The sequence below is a fragment of the Ambystoma mexicanum genome, chromosome 2p, assembly GCF_040938575.1.
Source record: "Ambystoma mexicanum isolate Mex_15411 chromosome 2p, UKY_AmexF1_1, whole genome shotgun sequence".
NCBI lineage: Eukaryota > Metazoa > Chordata > Amphibia > Caudata > Ambystomatidae > Ambystoma > Ambystoma mexicanum.
This window is the reverse complement of record NC_090923.1, coordinates 1199066164-1199086758: the sequence shown is the minus strand read 5'-3', so window position 1 is coordinate 1199086758 and position 20595 is coordinate 1199066164. Positions and strand designations below refer to the sequence as shown.

Below are 20595 nucleotides of genomic sequence, written 5' to 3'. Positions count from 1 at the left end.
ATGCTATGCCATATAACTGCTCCCTGGTTGTCCCCTACCAATTATCCAGATTGAATTACCTTGAAAGTTACTATATAGACCTCCCTGATTGGAGCACAACATACGACTGAAATACTAAGGCTTAAAGGATGGGACCACGTCCCGGTCAAATCGGGATTCATTTCAATGCTCTGCATTGTCCATGGTAAGGGCGTGAAGTAATCATGGAGAAATTCACGCTTATGACTAGGGCTTGTAAAAAACTGGTCCACCCCCAGGAACTAGTGTCTAGCAAGGGCGCCTTATTGACAATACTGGTAAAATGTTGGAAGAGGTGGAGGGGGTTGGGGGTGGTGACCTTTTGCTGTGACGGCTATTTACTTCTGTAAATCTATGCTCCTACAACTTTCCATGCAGGCAAACCAACTGCTCTTTTGAAAAATGGTGAAAAGCGGTCTTGTTTCCAAACCATAGAAGGAATACACCAACATCCATCTCGCATGATGCAGATGCTGACTGAATACTTGTATACCCTCCCAGCTCTAACCATTCCAGGGACCCTGTATATTCAATAGTCTAACATCTCTCATAACCTTCACTTTTGATATGAACCCCTCGGCACAGATATGAAATGGAGATCCCAAATACATAAAATCGGGACCTCCTTACCAATAAACAGCAAATCATGTTCTTATGTAAACTGCTGGGCAACAATATACCACTGCTCGTACTGGATTCCACCAACTTCCACATCACCACCAGATTATGCTTAATTAGCCTGACACCCCAACTAACCCTTATCAAAAGAACGCGAGATTAAAAAAAAACTAAATATCTCGTAATGCTTATTTAAGTGGCCCAACCAAGCACAGCACACCCGAACCTGTGGAAAGAAGCTGCAATTGACCCACTGAAACGACTTGTAGAGAAACCTGGGACCCTTCATTACAATATCTACCACCCAAGACTGACCTGAAACCCCCCCCCCCCCCCCAAATGTCATAATCACACTTGCACGGATGGGCTTTTAATCACCTTAACCCAAAGCAGGCCCACCACGTATGGACACAAAGCAAGTTTATTGTAAATCTGCTGGGAGGGGCTAGATGAGGCTATAGTAACAACTAACCAGTCTCTCCCTGAACCAAACTCCATATTGCATACATTTTGCAACAAACACTCACACATTTTACTACAAATCACCCCCCACATGATTGGTCAAGCCTATATAAAAGAAATCCAATCTTCTCTAATTCCCCCGTTTTCATTGTTTTCCTTTATCAAACTACCATCGGCTCATGTTTACAGAACGCCCCTTTTTGGGATTGATCCATGGTAGTTAATGACATCACATAGTTACATATTTAAACGCTAACATAATTCATTACAATTTCTGGCTAGACTGGGACCTTCTAAACCCAGACGTGACTCCAAACCATGTGCACACTTAAAACAAAATTGGGCGGGGGGGAGAATAAATCAATTTCCTTTTGAACTGGTGATAACTATCTCACCCGCTCATACTTGCTGGTGTCCTTGTTTCACTATAATCTAAACGACTACTAATTCAACACACATGGCCTCCGGACATAACCTGAGAAAATAATCGAAACCCATAAAGTATCGGTCAACTATGGACAATGAATGGCCAGCTCCCATGCACTTCTCGTTTCTGTAATACTGCCAAGTCATAAAAACCCAGCCTGGCTGTAACTGACCATCTGAGAATGTTGCTACTCATTGCCTTCCCTCCGCTTCCAAGCTTGTAAAAAAAAATCGTTTTCCCAGTCAGAGTTAATCTCGCAAACCCTGACTGCAGGGCCTGGCCAAACTATGAAAAGCACACGGCATACAGATTTGTACATTCTCCATGTTCCCACAAACTGTCAACAAAAATCGATTGAGACCCCCATCTATGCACGTTGGTACAAGCATGTTTTAAACACAGCATCCTCTTTACAGTGGTTCCTTAATGACAAATCTTTTCTCGCATGTACATTATGAAGTTTCTGGTTTTTGTTTCCAGGCGCTTCGTGGCACATCATACCTATATTGCATTTGTCATTGGCAGTTTTGACATTTATTTTGCCACGTGCATGCAATATTATCAATGTAAACACAAAGTAACCCTAAATGTAACGCATCCCATTCTGTAACTATGCTAGATGCATGTAAAATTGCAGCATCTGACCAACTCCGCTCCCCAGTCACCAATATGGTGTGCATAACATGAACCCCTCTTTCGAATGGATAGTGTCCTCTTTAAGGAATTCATTCACAGTTCTAGGGTGGCAACTGTAAATGCATGGCAGAAAAACAAATAAGCTAAACCTAAATTGGGAGCAAGCGTTCACCATCAAATGAAAAATACGGCAGTTTTTGTGGTGTCTTGTCAAATGAAACTGCCTATACTAAGAAACCTATTGTCAATTCCTTTCAACTATTACAGATCGTTGTTTTTGTTCTCCCCTGTTCCCCTTCCCGCGCTTTTAAACACTTGTTTAGGAGTGCGATAGAAATTAAATATCAATAGGATATTAATAAAGAAAAGTGTTATCAAATCATAAGTCGGGAAGTGATTGCCGGGGTTCTCCCTTCATCACGTTTTGAGCGTGGGACAAGGCGGATTTCCTGAGCACAGCACACGCTTGAGCTTTCCCAGCACGAGCCAAAAGTTCTTCAGCAGCTATCGGGTTCTTCGATGGTTAAGTCTCTCTTCAATAGGCTCTTGAGTCGAGGGCCCGTAATTCTTAACAAACACAAAGTTCTGTTCCACAAATACTTTGGGTGATGGCTTCACCCCTGGGCCCCCCTCTTCTGGGCGCCGCTCCCTCGCAAGTCGCTTTCAACAAATCAACCGTTCCTTTCTCAGTGAACTTTGGGTGACTTTTCACCCCTGGATCTCCCTCGGCCAGGCTCGGTCCCCAAATGACAAGGGGCACTTCACTTCCCTTGGTCTTTCACTGCTTCTTAGTTTCACAAGTCTTAATGTCTTTTTAAACAGTACAGGATTCACCCCCGTCTGTCGGCCTCCCTCTTCCAGGTTCACTTCGGCTGTCTTTTACGAAACAGTGCACTACGGGGCTTTAGACTTCGCCCCTTCTCTTTAGCATCTCTGCTGGGTTCTCTCTTGCCAACCTTCACGAAATACAGTTTATGTACTAATTTTCAACATGCGGGATTCACTTCCCTTAGCTTTCGTAATGTTCTGCCGGTCAAAGACAACGATAAAAAGGATTTTACAAGACCCCTGTATGACCACTTTAATCCATTCGCCTCTTACCAAGGCCTTCTGGTTACGGTAGTCTTTACCATTGCGTGATGGCCAAGAGTTTCCTGCGTGAGCACCCACGTGGTGCCGGTCTCCTCTGTTGCTGGTTTACCCCTCTTCAACGTTTAAATTGGCCTTTGGCTACTTTTCAAAACTGTTTGTGTTTTTTTATCAATATTACCCTCGACTCACCGGCTGTGATGAATCGCTTTGCTTTCTGCTCCTTCCAGTCCAGGTTGGTACCACAGAGACATGTGTCTCTCCTGGCGTGGTTATCAGTGGTGGAGGGTTTTGCATACCGTAGACATCTGCTGCAACACACACGCTGGCTATTTGCGGTCTTAGGTTTCCATCTGTAGAGGTTTCACAGGCCTTGGTCGGAAAGGGCAAGGTTGCTTCTCTCCTTGTCACCTCCTCCGCATGCAGTCTTTTGCCTCCTTTTGAAATGCTGTCAGCCCTCCCATCGTGCAGTCTGCCTGGCTCGTCCTGTGCGCTCTTGCTCCACCTTTTTATCGCTGTAGGGAAAGGGAAGGGCCTTTTGGTGTAATTGATTGTAGTCAATTGCCTGACCGCTGTATTGGGACATGTTCAGTAAAAGGTTCTGATGTTAGTCTGTCTTTCGTGTTGTGTGAAGGTGTTTGTATGGGCAAAGGGGGTGGCGGGCAGTGTTTTGGAATATCCTACGTGGTTGGATGGGGCAAAGGGGTTCAAAGAAGGGGATACCGTGTCTCAACCGTTGGCGGCACACTCCCCAAGGACCCCCAAACCCCATCCAGGTGATCCTCTCACTGGTCCACCCCCAGGAACTGGTTCCAATAGCGATGGCCGTGTCCTGGCCACCTGGATGACCGATCCCCGGGGACTAGCTAGGGAGACGCCTTCAGGTTTCTCACACCTCCCACATATTCCTAATCTTATCTTTGTTTTCAGCTTCAGCTGCTTCTGAAAAAATTCTCTTGTCAGAAGGTGCTGTGCGTTGACTGTCGACTCAGTCGCATGAGGGCTTGCATCTCAGCTGACTTCAAGTATATATACCATGCGCAGTGCCCGTAGGCTTCAGTTGTTTTTCTGCAATTGCTTTGAGAATTACAGCGCGCTTCTGTTTTCTTTGAGAACATTTCGAAAATGGCCTAGTCTTCAGCTCTGAATAGTCGGTAGACTGCTTCAAAAAGTGCATCTGGTGCCTGGGCGTCTAGCATGTAACCGCCGACTGTCAATCCTGTCAGTCGGTGACGGCTAAGGCCGTAAAAGAGCGCAAAACTAAACTATCAGTGGGTAGGATTGTCCCCAAATCCACTTGGGGAACAGATACTGCTAGTCATAAAAAATCAAATTGAAGAGAAGGCATATCACCTTCTTCCTCATATGAAGGGATCATAGTCGGCCCGACTAAATCCTACTCCAAAGAGGAGTGGGAACTAAAATATGCAAAATCTTCAAGGATCGGGTCCGTCCTCCTTGAAACATAAAAGCCATGCTACGTCTGACTAGCATGAGGCCAAGGCGAAACCCCTCGAGCCCGGGTCATACGCCTAAGACTACTCTAATCTTCGCACTCGAGCCAAGAAATCATCGAAGAAACAGTCAAGGGTCAAGTCCCTGAGTAATTTTTTTTTTTTAGATCCTCATCTATGAGGGCTATGAAACCTCCAGATACCCATTCATGTGGTCTCCAATTGGATACCCCTAGTATTCAAAGAAATACTAATGTGCCTGAATGTTTAATTTCAGAAGAGGCCAGGGTTAGGGAGCTACATGACACCCTACAGACAGCTAGTGCGGTAGACTCCTCCCCAGAACTAGATTTTGGGAAACCAGACCTGGCTGATCATGCAGATGCATCATACAGAAGCCTAATGCCCAGAGTGGTAGAATTCCTTGGTTTGGGTAGACCAACTCCTGCATTTGAAGACAACCTAACTGATATATTGGGCAAAGGTCCTTAATCAGACCCTGTACTATCATTTAATGTGGCTCGTCAAAGAAAGGTTGCACCGAACTGGCAGGTACCAGAGTAAAGCCCTGCAGTAAACCAAATCTCCCAAATAATGGCCGTCCAGTAGCAGCACTGGATACTTGTCAATACATCCAACTCCGGAAAGACTAGTAGTACAAGCATTGACCTCTGCCTCCAAGTACGCTGCATACCCAACCATACCCCCTGATGGGAATGGCAAACACGTTACAAGTATTTTCTTCTAGCAGCATGGCTTTAAAGACTAATTCTACTTGTGCCCTTGCAAAGTTCATTCACCCCGTGGGACTGCATAGCGATGGCGGCTGATCACATTTTTTAGGATGAGGAAAGGGACTGCTTAATGAACCTGATCAGGGATTGCAAGGAGGCAATGTGCGAGTCTCTGCAGTCAGCTCTGGACACTGCTGAAAGCGTCAGCGAGGCCATGACGGCGAGCACTTGTCATACGCAGATTTGCGTGGTTGAAGTCTGGATTGGCACCTGATGTACAGTCCAGACTCAACATTCCCTTTCACCCCAGTGGATCATCTTGGAGGGGTAGGTCTTTTGGCTACTACTCGGCTGGAAGAGCGAGAGGACAGGCTGGATGGAGAAGATTCCCTTGTGGTGGACGAGGGGAAAGAAGCAAAGACCACCCAAGCAGCAGCGTCTTTACCATCAGCCGCTGCTTCAGCTGTCTCAAAACCACTTTGGTCTTGACTCACGACACCCCGGTGGGAGGCAGACTTTCACAGTATCTGAAAGAAGGGTAAGGTATTACTTTGGATGCATGGGCACTGGAAACAGTAGCCCAGGGTTACTGCTTCCTCTATACAGAGACCTTGCAATCCTTCACCGGGAAGCCATTCGCTAAATGTTCCAGATCCATTCCTGTTGAAGGAAATTTTGACCCTGCTAGAGAAAGGTGCTGTAGAACCAGTACATGTGATGGAGAGAAACGGAGGATGGTATTCTCCCCATTTCCTAATCCCCAATGAAGGATGGAGGACTGAGACCATCTTGGACTTGAGATACTTGAACAAGTTCCTCAGGAAGGACAAATTCGAGATGGTCACTTTCTTAGATCCTTCAGGCCCTCCAGCTCCAGGATTGGTTGGTATTGTTGGACCTTCAGGATGTTTATTGTCATGTGCCAATCCATGACAAGAAGTACCAGAGGTTCGCCATTGGTGACTCCCGCTATCAGTTTCGAATTCTGCCTTTAGGGCTGACGCCACTTGAGGGTTTTCATCAAGTTAATGGCAGTGGTGGAATCGAGTCTCAGGAGAGGGGAGATTCACGTCTACCCCTACTTGGACGATTGGTTAATCGGGGCACATTCACCCGAACAGGCCCAAGAAAATCTCTATCACCTGCCACTCCCTCCACAGGCTGGGCTTCTCCCTCAATTACAAGAAGTGCCACATGATACCATCTGAGACTCCAGTTCATTTGAGCAGTCCTGAATGCGTCGTTGGGTGGGAGTCGGGGTGGCCTCACCACCCGAGGTGAGGGTGCAAGACATCCTGCAGATGGTCACTAAGTTTGAGTGCCCAGCATCTTCAGGCCTTCACTTTTTGAGGTTGCTCGGCCTCATGGCAACCTGCATTTTTCTGGTGCCAGAGACTCGCCTGAGCATGAGTTCTCTCCAATTGGCTATCTGGACACAGTGGTCCCAATTATCAGGCAGGATGTCAGATCTTCAGATTCCGAGCAGTTGCGCAGGACTTTGTGGTGGGCATACGAGGACAACATTCTCAAAGGAAAATGTTTTTGGCAACCATGGCTGGAGATGACAGTAGTGATGGATGCCTCACTCTGGTTGGGAGCCCACACCAACAATCTGGCCATCTGCGGCCGTTGGTGTCCATCGGAGTCCAAACTACACGTCAACCTTTTGGAGCGAAGGGCAATTGGACCAGTGCTGAAGGCCTTTCTTCCCTCTGTACGGGGAAGGAATGTCCTGATAATGACAGACAATAGTGGCCATGTGCTACCTCAACAAGAGGTGTGGTGTAGGGTCACTACCACTGTGCAGAGAAGCAATGCAGCTCTGGTTCTGGGCAAGTCCAAAAAGAAATCTATTGGTAGTTCACCTAGCCAGAGAGAACATAGCCGTGGATGCTCTGAGCAGGCAGAGCAGTCTCCCACGAGTGGGAACTGGCTCAGGAAGTCCTTCAAGAGATCTTCACCCTTTGGGGGAAGCCCTCAAGTAGATCTGTTTGCAACCATCAACAGGAAGTGCGAATTGTATTGCTCCAGGAAATTTCCCCCAAGAGGAGCTCTAGGTGGACTGGGAATTTCCACTCCTTTACATGCGTCTCCCAGTCCCAGTCATTCCTCACATGATCAAGAGGTTCAGAAAGCTCATGAAATCCATTATCCTAATTGCCCCGGATTGGGCCAGGAGGACGTGGGACCTGGATGTCTATCTGCCCTCCAATATATTTTCCACAAAGAGGACCTTCTCTCACGAGAGTAAGGTCGGATTCTTCATCCACCAGAGGTCAAGATACTCAGCCTTTACGCATGGTTTCTGAGAGGCTGAGGTACAAGGATTGGGACCTCCCGGATGATGTAATGGAGATTTTACTTTCGGCCAGAAGACGAGCAACAAAATCCTTATACCACTGCCATTGGAACACATTCTGCAACTGAGGCAAGGAGCAGAATGTGGACTCTTTTCAATGTGATACACCTACGGTGTTATCTTTTCTACATTTGGCAAATCTGGGACTCCAGATTGGAACAATCGAGGGTTATGTAGTAGCGCTTCCAATATTCACATGCACATCGGAAGAGGCATCCTACTTCAAAATACCCTTAATTCAATTTCTTAAAGTTTTTGACGTGCGCTCCTTTCGCGCCTCTCCATTCCTGCCCTTTAAGGTTACTAACGCAAACATTTTGTTAGTAGCGATAAAATCAGCCTGCATGTTCAGTGGCCCTGTAAACCTCACTAACACCTTTTACAAGGATAAGGTTGTCCTTGAGGTCAAACCCTCTTTTCTACCCAAGATTGTGTCGGATTAACATTTAGCAGAGAATTGTGCTTCCAGCCTTCTATCCTCTCCCTCATCCTGAGAAGGAAGAGGAAAGATTTCAGACTCCATCTGAGAGCTCAAAGCTTTTGTTTAAACGATGGCAAAGTTGCAACAGCATGACCAACTTTTCATTGGTTATACAGGACACAAACTAGGTCTGTCAGTTAACAAACACATTATCCAGATGGATCCTAATGGCTATTTCAGAGAGCTGCTAGCTGGGAACGATCCACCTCAAGGTTTAATGGCTCATTCCACTAGGGGCATAGCACCTTCCTCTGCCCTTCAAAGGGGAGTTTCGATAAAGGATATCTGCAAGGCAGCTACCTGGTCCACCTTCCACACGTTAACAAAGTTGTTTAGACACCTATAACAATGAAGGAAGATTTGGGCAGGCATGTCTATGCTCCTTTCTGGACAACTGACTCTCAAATTCTTACTCCCTCCCTAATACTGCTTTGGGAGTGAGGAATACGTGTGAGGACACTATCCATTTGAAGAAAGTTACTTACCCCTGGTAACATTCTTTCAACTGGACGTTCCTCCCACGTATTAATCGCCCTCCCAACCTACCCACTGTAGAATTTCTGAGCTTTAGACATTGCGCTCTTTTAGGGTCTGATAAATTAAAGGCACTTTTTGAGAGGTAATTTTACATATGGGTGGTGAAAAAAAAATGTTGCAAACGGGCGCTGCGTGTGGTAAATGTACTAGACATCAGCCGAGATGGAAACGCTCTGGGTGGACATAGTCGACCGTCTCAGCACACAGCACCCTCTGCCGAGAGAAGGTTTTTCCGAAGCAGCTGCAGCTGGAAACAAAGCTATCATAGGAATATGTGGTAGGAACATAGTCGAAAGAAGGTTACCAAGGCTACATAACTGTTCTCATTGGGACCTTACCTGACAACCCCAACACGCTCCCTCTTCCACCTTCAGCTCCTCCACTAGTTGATACACACCCAGAAGCGGGTTGACCCTTCATAGTGCCCCACAGAACACGTTCCAATTGGTATACAGTATTTTCATTGGAAAATGTTTAATTGAAAAGATGTTTCAGTAAAAAATTCATCGAAAAAGAATTTCATTGAAAACTATCTAAAACAAAAATATATATGTATGTATGCTTGGGCGGGGTAAGGGGTTACATTTGGCAAACGGGGTTTGTGTGGGACCCCAATGAGCAAATATTGCTATAAACATTTTCGATGAAAAATGTCATTAATCTACATTAGTAGAAAAATGTTTAAATTTTTTTCTCAAAAAATCTATGAAGATATGGAACAGTTTCACTCTACTCTTGTCCTACCCCATAGTTTCCCCACACTTACTAATGCTCAACGGACATCTGGTTTGTACTCAGTAGAGCACAACGCTGGTTACATTTCAGAAATCTGAATCTGATAGTCTGGCTACTATTTGATTTTGTGAAGTTCAGGATTCATAGAAGCTGTCTGGTGAATGAGCAGACACGTGCGGGATTAATTGTGCAGGACAATCCTTTCCTCATCAATGATGCTAGTTTCATTTTGCCAAAGTGTTTGTGTTGTACATAAACCAACCATCTACTTTTACCAAATTCAATGTGTTACTCTCTTGTTTGAGAATACCACTTTCTTTTGAGAACTGGACAGCCATTGTCTGAGTGAATGATGCACCTTGCTATCATTTCAACCATAATTTGGGAATAACTAGGGGTAGAGCACGTAAGCCTGTGACTGCTTGCACCTCATGTCTAAAGCCTTCACATTCCTTGTCTTAACAAATATCCTTTTTTTTTGGTGATGTAATAGTCATTGCATGGTATGTTAGTTCATAAGCGGAGCTATCCGATCAGCTGTGGTGGCAATATGTTCCTGCTAAGGGGCCAGAGAACTTCAATTAGAGAGGCCTCAAAGGCTTCACACCTCATCTGGCCACCAGTGCCAAGTCCTTTGGGTTTGACATCCACTGACTCGTCTCCTTCAAACACATAGCAAGGAAGACCCAAACGGCTTGGTACCAACTTTCCTGCAGAAAATTGGACCCTTCAGCCCAGAAAACGTCATATTTGCTGTCCAAGCCTTGTCCTCTCCCACCTAAAGGGTGGCAATGCCCTTTGGAAGGCCTTCTACCCTGGCACCCCCGAAATGTGTTCTGCATGACTCATCAAAGGACTCCGCAAATTGCCTTCATTGAACTGCACTGGCTCCTGCTGCTAGCCTGTATCCTCTTCAAATCCAGTTGCATCTATAAAACTGTCACCCTGAAGTTCCCAAACTACCTCATAAACACTCAGCATCTTCAGAGGCCTCCGATCCACAGAAGTAGGGACATTTGCATACTGGAACTCTGCCAGTGCGTGAAGGAAAGACCCAGACCGGCCTTCTAGGTCTATGCCCCAAGGCTCTGGATCCTACTGCCGTCGACCTCCGACTTGTCCCATCGCTTCTACAGTTCGGGAAAGAGCTCAAGACCATACTCTTCAAGTAATGGCACCTCCCTAACTAGGTTCACACTCCCTCCCCAACCTATCCGACTGTGATCTGCTCCTCCGTTTCCTAACCTTGGTTGGACTTGGGTCCTTCTTTGCCTCTATCTCACACTCTACCTGTGGTGTTCCCCCTCTCTACCTGGCTCTTCAACCAATACCCGGCACCTCTCGCCCACTGCATTGCCGCTCTCTGCTCAGACTTTCAGTCCTATGAGGATGATTCTGCTGGTTTTCAGGCATCCCTCTGCCACCTCTTATGTCATCGCTGACTGCCTATCTGCTATCAAGGAGTGATGTTCCGCCAATGATCTCTGCCTTAATTCCAGTAAGACTGAGATTCTCTTCATTGGCTCACCTGCACCCTCCTTTCCTGCTGCTCTGGCCGGCCTCACTTGGCCCTCTTCCTTCTCCCACCTGTGAGGCTAAGAACCTCAGTCATCTTCGACTGCAGATGGCACCCATCTTTTCCTCTGGGGGTACAGCTCTTCTAGGTGCAAGCCCAAAACCACATCATAGCAGAGGGGGTTGAGGGTGGGGTAGAGTACCAAGAAAATATTTTCAAGAGGTGCTCTTCTTGCCTCTTAAAAGGTTTGTCAGACATGTAGCGGGCAGTTATTACCACAAGTCCAAAAGGGAAAATGACTGATAGACCATAGATCGTGGTAAAGGATAGGCACATATGCCTGGTGGCTTGGCTGGATGAAGAAAAGGTTACCTTGGATTCTGCCTGAAGTTCAACATCTGCTCTGCCTGGTAGGTATGAGGCTTTTTTTTGCAAGGAGCAGTCTCGTGAGGAGACCAGGAAGAGGACTAAGTGATGACCTTGCCCAAGTTTCTAAATATTCCAAGCCCTCCGGACTGCCAGAGTTCTCATTAGCATTTTCAGCCACCTAGCACTGAGCTGCAGTCTGCAAGGGAGTCCATGTACAGCATACACAGGAAAGTTCTCCTCAAAGATTCTGCCAACCACAATCTACTAAAACGCACCCTAGCTACTTTTCGTCAACTAAGTCAATGAACCTTAAGACCCTGTCCATGACTACCCCAATGGATACCATATTGTTGACTGTGACAGTCGACCTTTACGTCAATGACCTGGCAAACGCCACACGGGTCTCTGGCTACCCAGTCGCCAGTGCCTCCGTTCAGATATCTTCCTCTAAGGCCTTGAGTGTAGCACAGTTGACTGCATCTTTGGCATAACCTGACACTATCTCGAGTATCGCAGCCAATAGAGGAACCGGACACTGCAACATACAAATCTGTTTCCGGAGTTAGGATTTACCCTGTAGACCTGCACCTTCACAGCCTTCCCCAGGAGGCAAGCCTGAGCGACCCAGAATTAAGGATCCATCACAGCCCCTTAAAGATCTAGATATGAAATTGACTTTTTATTAGACACTTGCAGGAGGACATCAAAAAGCACCTGGAGCAGACCAATATGCTGACCTGATCCCTCCCAACTCGGAGCTAAAGGGATACCTCCAGAAACTCGCACAAGATGATATTGTAGATGTCCATTCTATCATAGCCAAGGGAGGTAAAATCAGACCTCATAGCTATGGAAAGGGGTAATTCCTGGACAAGGAGACAGGTCTGTAATGTCCTTCCCTATTCTTAGGGACGTATGGTATACTCCTTTACTGCCATGGTAAGGAGGGGATCATATGGAGAAACATTGGGACTAGCAACTACAGAAAATGCAGCAAATTCTCTGGCCTTCCTATTGTGTTAAGACCTTGCGCTTAAGCACTTGGTGGCCCTCATCTTGGAACTCATGCCAGGCAAGGACGATTGCCCCTCTCATACATTACTGGGAAGCTGCATAGGACCATGTTTGAGTGGTGGTAGAAATCACAAATTGGTTCCCCCTAGTTGGGCACTGGGGAATTCTTCTGTTGTCCAAGGTGGCACAATGCAACCAACTTCAAACCAGGTGTGGAGGTGAGAGGTGGATATCCTGTTTGATCGTGATTTTATTTTATTCTTTTTGACAGGTAGGTGGACAACACTATTGAACAGCAACCAATGCACCCCGTTCATTAGTCTCTCTGCAACAAATTCGCCCATACCATTCATTTTGTACTCGTCTGTGCCCCATGCTACTTTGTAACTTTAATATATATGACTCTAGGTGTCCAGATTCCTCTCGAGCGCTCTCGGTCCACTTTCCTTTTTCTGTTGCTACCTCCTTCTGTGCTGCTCTCCCATTTATTTTTCTATCCTATGATTTTTTTAGGATCAGCAGAAAGTGTGCATTGGCTTCTAGGAGCACCAGCCCATTCCAGGGTGCTTTAGGATTTCTCAATTATCCTATGGTTGGTGCACCCACTACCAGGATGTTGGGTTGGCCACACTGCATGGATGCGCTAAACGCCCACTGAGGTCTCCTAACACAAGTCTGTTCAAACACTACGCATACCAACTAAGCCACCCACACACTGCAAATACCCCAACAGACAATAAAACGCGGAACCTCCTAATCATTCCTGCCCAATGCAACCAGACACAAGGCTCTCCTTTACGCACCCAACTCAAGTTCTCGTTACTCAATTGATCTAGACACTTGCACAGTAGGTGGCTACTTCTAAATTGCACCCATTTACCCAGCAGCAAAAATAACTTGCTTTGCCCCTCACCAACCCAGGCCTTGGCTAGACTTTAACAGTACACCAGGAGTCAGTGCAAATGTCTGAAGTGTGGTGTAAAACCATCTTTTGAGGATTAACTGTCCGCTCCAAGTCGAAGTCCTGGCAACTGTCCATTTGAGAATGTCTCAATACCTGTTCAGACTATCGAAATTGTTCATGCTAATCTCTGTAGCGTTTGCGAGTGGGAACAGCTTGGTGGTTTGTACTGCATTGGCTACCCATTGTTGGGTGGGTAGAATTTAAAATCCTTTGACGTAAGCGCTTGAACTTGACTGAGCCATTGTATTGTGGTTAAAGTAACCATGGCTTTTTCTAAAAACACTACATTTTAGCGTTCTAAATTAAGATTGTGGTTCAAGCATTTCAGGTGCTATGCAAGACACTGGTCACGGAATGCTCAGACCTTGAATAGACTTGCCGAAAAGTTGTGCATCTATATAATGTGCCTTATGAACCTGAACAAGAGTCTTTTGTGCAGGAACTTGGAAACCATCCTGCCCAGAGTTTGAGTTTTACTGTTGCGGGACACAATGTGATTGCAGCTGTGCACCTATGATTAATAGGATGAACAGTTTATCCTGTATAATCCTCAATGTGCTCTGATGACAATTATTATTTTTTAAAATACAAATATTCAAACTCTTGTTGTAGGACCTACTGGGAGATCCGGAGAAGGCACTCATTGGAGGGTTCTATTCAACTTCTGTAAATGTTCAAAATGTTATGTATGGTTCAGTATTTAAATTATAAAAGACATATTCGAAATATAGCTCAAATCAAGTTAGTTGAAGTTTCAAGTGTGTGGATGGGCCAGGATGTTGTAATTGCAAGTAGAATGGTTAGTTGGAAACGTGGACTCCACGCTCTCACCAAGGCTCGTTGACTTAGTCAACTGGGCAAATGACAAATTGCGCCTTTCCACAGTAGGGTAAAAATGGGGCCTGTTTCCGACCTGTGGAGGAAGCAGCCCAAAAAATGAGACTTTACACGTTTCAGATTGTTGATGAGGCAAGAAACTGGGAAGCAGCAGGTGATGTAGTAGATGCGCTATTTCAACAGTAGGAAGTTGGGAACCACAAGAGTAAAGCTTTGGGGTAGCAGTAAATGGGGCATAAATCGAGGTGATGGTGCAGGGGGATACGAATGGGTAACGCAGAAGAGGAGCAGGTTGCTGCTCTAGAGAAATTAGCTGCAAAGGGGAAGGCGGCATTGTGGCTGGGTCTTACCTCGTTAAAGAATTGGCGGTTGCTGAAGTTGTCTGAGCTGTAGAAATGAGAGCTTGCAGGAAGGATGTAGGCAGTTGCTTCATGAGCGGAAGACTGCAGCATCAGGGGTGTGGGGGAGAGCTAGAGTGTTTGAACCATGTCGCTCCAAGTAGGAGTATATTATTGGCAGTGGCGCCTCATGCAGTGGAGGCATTTGAATTACTTTTGGCGGCAATTGGATGTACATTATATGCTGTGCATACCTACAGGTTAGTAAGTGCTTTACATGCTGTGGCTAAGTGGACTAATGCCATGTTGGTGCAGCTTCATATTCTTGAGGTTTTGTGGATACTGAAATGCAGTGTACTTTCCCATATGGAACTGAATCGATTTTCACATACATAATGATTTGCTGCTATGTAGAAATCCTGTACTGTTGCAAACTTGGTACATCAAGGACAGTATTATAGTCCTTTAGTTCCCCTTTCGAACTTTTTTTAACCTTAGTTTTTCGAAACTATATTAAAAATATTGTGCCCTGTTGGTCTATTTTTTTTACCCTGACATCTATTTTTTACCCTGCCATTTCTTTTTTGTGGACCACTTCAGAGGGTTGGGTCTAATTTGTATGCTCACTCTTGGATGCATTTTCTCAGGGCTGCTTTCAGTTTCCAGTCCAGCTCTGAACCGATATAGTGGCCAGCCTCTGGTTTGTTTGCATTGGGAGGTGTGAGTAGGTTGTTTGATTTACTAGTAAAAAAATAGAGCTTTGTTGCTGAAAGAAATTGCATCCATGCAAGGCTCAAGTCTCGGGTGGATTGAGACAATATTCTTACACGCCTACATTTCAACTGCTGGGACTTCATAGTAATCCTTTGTATTCTAAGGACTAGCATCCAAAAATTAAACCGCTTGCACTCAAACTGAGTTTTTTTTTTTTATTTTTTAGAACCAGTTCCTGATGGCCCATCCTTCAGCCGAATGCTTAAGTTTCTGATAACCACCCTCGCTTCAAGTATCATCCCTGCCCTGAGGCCCATTCTTTCTAGTGTCCCCTAACTCAGCCTTATATGGAAGGAGTGCCCAGCCACTTCAACTCCCTAAAGGGCAAATTGCAAGCACAAACTAAATGCAGTGGCATCAGGGATTCTCCCTGGTGTTCACCCACACAGTTCCAGGATGCTATGATCGGTGCTACCAGAAGGGCAGTGCTATAGGAGAAGCGCTGCCATTACTGCTTGATCTGAAGAGCAACATTTTAATTTGTATTAATTACTGGGTTCCTGTTATGGGTTACGGTAGGGTGTTCAGGTACTGCATTTTTTTTACTTGCTTTAAAAATGTAGCAATTACTTTTTTAATCCAACTTCAAAAAGTGGTGAGTAAAATGCTCACTTTATATCCCATCGGGGGTCCTTAATAGGCTTATCTGTGCCTGGGGTCCATTCCTGGACCTTACTAGGATCCGACTTGGGGTACAGTTTAAATAGTTGTTCATCTGATACTTTCCATTGGAGTGGATTTCTAATACTTCTGTTTTGTATAATTACAACCTAAATTGTGCATCACACTTTGGGTTATAAAGAGCATAATATATTTAGAAAAGTAGATTATGGTAATGTTGAGTCACCTCGGGTATATGTACCTGCCCAAAGCATGTGGCCGCATGCAAGAGAAATTAGAAAAAAATCAAAAGGGTCAATTCCTAATTTCGAAGCTTGTTAGACAGTGCATGTGCCCCCAAACATGTTGCTGTTCCAAGGAGCGTACATTTCACACTTATAGAACGATACCAGCTGGATTTCTTGTGCTTCTAAATGCTTAAATATGTTTTCTAGGCCTTTTTACGGTATTCCATTTATTGGCCTTGGACGTTTGAAGGGTTTTGGCCGGATTCAGACCTTTGGCAGGTTGTGTATGTCTGACGTGAGCGATTGAGCTATTTGCTGCCCAATATTAGAAAGAACAGTACGAACTACACTCTTAAAAGATTTGTTTTTTCTGTAGTTGTTTTGTGATTTAGTCTTTCATAATAATGGTCTCGTACTGTCACTGTAATTAAGGACATTCATGCCATGTCTTGCAGTGACAATGCAAATAACTCGGCAGCGTCGCATTTGGGCATAAAATTGGCATGGGCACCAATGAAAGTGGTCTGCGTTCTGAAATGGAATGTCCTTACTTTTGTGACCAACTGAGTTGTACCCAAGTGTTGTAAAGTGTGCACTTTTAACGAATGTGCTCAGGAACACTGATCCAAACTACTAGCAACACAAAGTAACTCCAACTGGCCCCCTTTGGCCAAAAAACGGGTGCACTAGCATGGTGGGCCTGCACTTCAGGCATTGCCCCAAGGCCAGTCCAAGACTGAAGCCAGGTCATCGGGTGAACCTAAATATGCCAGTCTCGATTTCATATACGAAATGCAGCTTTATGCTAAACATATGAGGCCTAGGCTGAGTTTGTAAACTGCCAGGCTTCATTCGAGGACTGGGGCACCAATATTGGTTGGGGAATTGCTGAACCATAGACAACCCTGGGTAAACTGCATCAGGAGTGGGGATTGGGTGCATGATTTAACAAGACATACTCTTGGATCTTTATAACCTCCATGTAACAAGTTTAGTCTTGTCCAATTACAGAGGTTCTTTCTAAATCACTTGAGGCTAAAAACTGGATAGCTTCATCTGATATGGCTAATTTAGCCACTAGAAATGCATGTTTTGTCAAACTAGGTTTGCCTTAAATGTACTGCATTTTTGTAGTATTCTACGGAAACTCGGCACATCCTAGATAGTTGATTTCTGGAAATATCTACCACAGATTGCAACAAATCTGTTCCAAAATGTGGTTTTTAGTGTCGCAAGACGGGAACTGCTTACGAAAGGCAGAGTGGTGCAGTTGCAGCGGTGTTCCAGAAGGGTGTGTAATTGGTAGGTTTAGGTTTGATGGTGCACGTAGGTGTGGGGATAGCCAAGCGTTGGAGTTTAGCTTGACAAGTCTCCAGTCTGTGCAGCTGCTGTGTTGACCTTTAGCCGATTCCAGTAATCACTGCCATTATGACAAATTATTTTAACTTCAGAGTGCACTAAAACGAATAAGTTTAGTGTACCCTGAGGGGTGACGAAGGTTCCACTTTATTGCTAACCAATTACCTATCTGGTTCTGTTTCGGGGCCCTGGCTGTCTCGAACAGGGACCCGTTTCAAATTTGCTAATGGGAAATGCATTTGAAGGACGCCTGCAGGGGTGTTTACGTATTTAAACCAAGCGCTTGCCAACAATGGCATGCCTGGGATGGGAGCTGGACTGTCAGCTGTTCACAGGGTCTTAATTTAAAGGGGGCAGCACATGTGCCTACTTTCATGTTGCTGCAGGGTTGAGCATCTGTTGCTCCCAATCTGTTCAAGCATTCCTGGAATATATTGATGACTGTCACTTGGAACCTTTTGAAAATATTCTCCACTATGTGCCAGTGTGTGGCCTGCCCTTGTGATGCTGGAAATGCATTGGAGGGACAGGACCTCCCTGTCCTTGTCCTGTAGTCCTTTTTCACTTATGTTCTGTATTGTTTTCTGCCCAGGAGTGGGACTCCTGGCAGTGCAGCTCTTCCTGTTTTTGGTTTGGTGTACAGACCCATGGCATACCCTTATGGCATCTATAGGCGGGGGTGCAACCCTGTGCCCCTCGTGAATGTTTTTGGGCACCTGTGTGTGGCCCACAGAGCAGGGTATGGGCTGGTGGCAGCTCCATGCTCAATTTGACAGGTGCTCTGAGTATCCTCCATTTTGGGATTCCCCCAGGCCCTGCCATCGGAATCAGTTGATTCCTGATAGGAACCAAGATGGCCCTTGTGGCCTCTTGCTCTCTATTGCCTGTTACCTTATTTTCCCAAAGTCCTGGGAAGCCATGACTCTGTCCCTTCCCCCTGACTGGTTGTTGGGTGGAAGTTCCATATATGGTGTTGTGAAGTCCATGCCAGACTAGCTGGAGCCTTCCCAGTGACCATGTTGTGAGTTCACCCTGCGGGTGGGACCTGGGTGAATGGAGTGTGACCAATATGCGCCTATTGTTTTGGGTGTCTGGTTTCTGGTGAGACAGACTGAGACAGCCCTGCCTGAAACTGGTATGAATGCAGTGTAGTGTTGAATGGCTGGGTACTTGTCCAAATCCACATTCCTTGTTGTGAGTGGCTGAGAGGGAGGAGTATGGCCTGAATGCACTGTATGCCTGATTGGCCGACTGCATGAATGCCCTTCTGTATGATTGGCTGCTGAGTGTGACCCAGCAGTGTGGATGAGAGACAGAATAGTATATCTGGGGACCTCGCACCACTGGAAATTGTTCAGAAGCTGTCGCTACACTTGAAGAGTAACTAGAACTGCTGATCCTCGACACCCAGCTGGAAGAACTGCTGTATTTGCTTTGATCCGAAAGCTGTCGAGTTCGTTGAGGACTGATCCGAGAGAGGACCTGGCTAGGCGCCCTCTTCCCCCCTGCTTCGAGGGACCATCGAGCACCGCTAACCTTCGCCGAAGCTCCCTTGAAGTCAGACCCTCTAAAGGCTGCCGACAGGGGACGGGGACCGCCAATGAGAACGAAGTGAAGCACCCGGACATCGATGCCGTCGAAGTCCATTGCCGTCAACCAGGGTTTGGGGTATTACCATAACTGCTGGAGGCCCGTCGAAGCCGTGTTGCCCGGAAGAGGGGACCTCTTGACTCTGTGCCACCGAGGACTGGAGCCGCCCACTCCTTTGCCTAAGACTGTTGAATCGAAAGAATCTCTCTCGTCCGCACCAACAGCTTTATCCTGCCAGAGAAAGTCGGACGCCGACGCAAATCCGCCAGTGGGTTTCCCGCCACCCAAAGACCACCAAGACTTTGACTCGACGCCCTGGTTGGGCCACAGCTCTTCAGAACTCTTTGCGGTCCTGAACTATCCAACGCCGAGGTGCCCCGCACACCTCATCCTCGCAGGACGTCGACTAGCACCGCCTGGATCGATGCCGTGGTCTTGGCACCCTCAAACTTTTCATTGTCAATGCCCAAGTTCACCTTCAACGCCTCTCGACGATCAGTGGCTCCTGGGCTTGTGTTATAACTTTATTTTACAGGTTGCCCAGGTTGGGGGGGGGATCGGATCTCCACACAACTCTCTAGTGGTAGGGGCCAGTATTCTGCCAATTGTTCTAACCAACTGCTTTCCTCCTATGTCTATGGTTGGTTACCTTTATTAATTTGTAAATTGATTTGTGACTCCTGCCTCCCATCTAACTCCGCTAATATCTCATCTTATCCCTCCTATTCCCTCCCATTCCTTTGTCCCTCTACACTCCATCCTCACCCCAGCAATAATGTAACTGTTCCTCGTCCATTGAGTTCTGATTCAATCGCCATCTTATATTGCTGTACCTCCCACTCTTATTCCTTCGTCCCTTTCCACTCCCTCTTCACCAGTAATGTTAATTGTTCCTTACGTTTCAGTTTGTGTTTCAATAACCAGTTTTTCTCTCCCCCTATCCTTTTGGCCCTCTCCACTCCCTCCTCACATCAGCAATAATGTAAATTGTTCCTTATACTGTTCGAGTTATGATTCAATTACCATCTTATGCTTGTTGTATTTCTTCTAGTTCTTATGTACAGCACTTTGGATTAAAGTGCTATATAAATTCAATAAAATACAAATACATATTTTAACCAGAGTACAGTTGATGCACTTTAATGAAATCTGATAATAATTGTGGTACCACTTAGAACTGTACCTATTTGCCATTGTAGATTTTCTGAGCACAAAGTGAGTTATTGTGATAGTGTACATATAATAGTGTGTGGACTTTCCTTTGTGGGGGCTTGGGGACTACACTGTACTTAAGAACCAGCCTGCATCAACTCTTGAGAAGCTAGGCCTTGATTGCTCGTCCATTGCTAGCTTATAGCGCATCTTGGCAGGGGTCCTCTGTGCCTGTCCTCTACCATATAGAGAGCAGGAGTAGACGCCCCCCTCCAGTCCTCAGT

General features: G+C 45.9%; 1 protein-coding gene across 1 annotated transcript in view; it reads left to right on the top strand.

Moving 5' to 3' along the window:
* Positions 1-20595, top strand: part of NT5DC2 (5'-nucleotidase domain containing 2) — a 355042-nt gene that overhangs the window by 173141 nt on the left and 161306 nt on the right. The window lies entirely within an intron of this gene.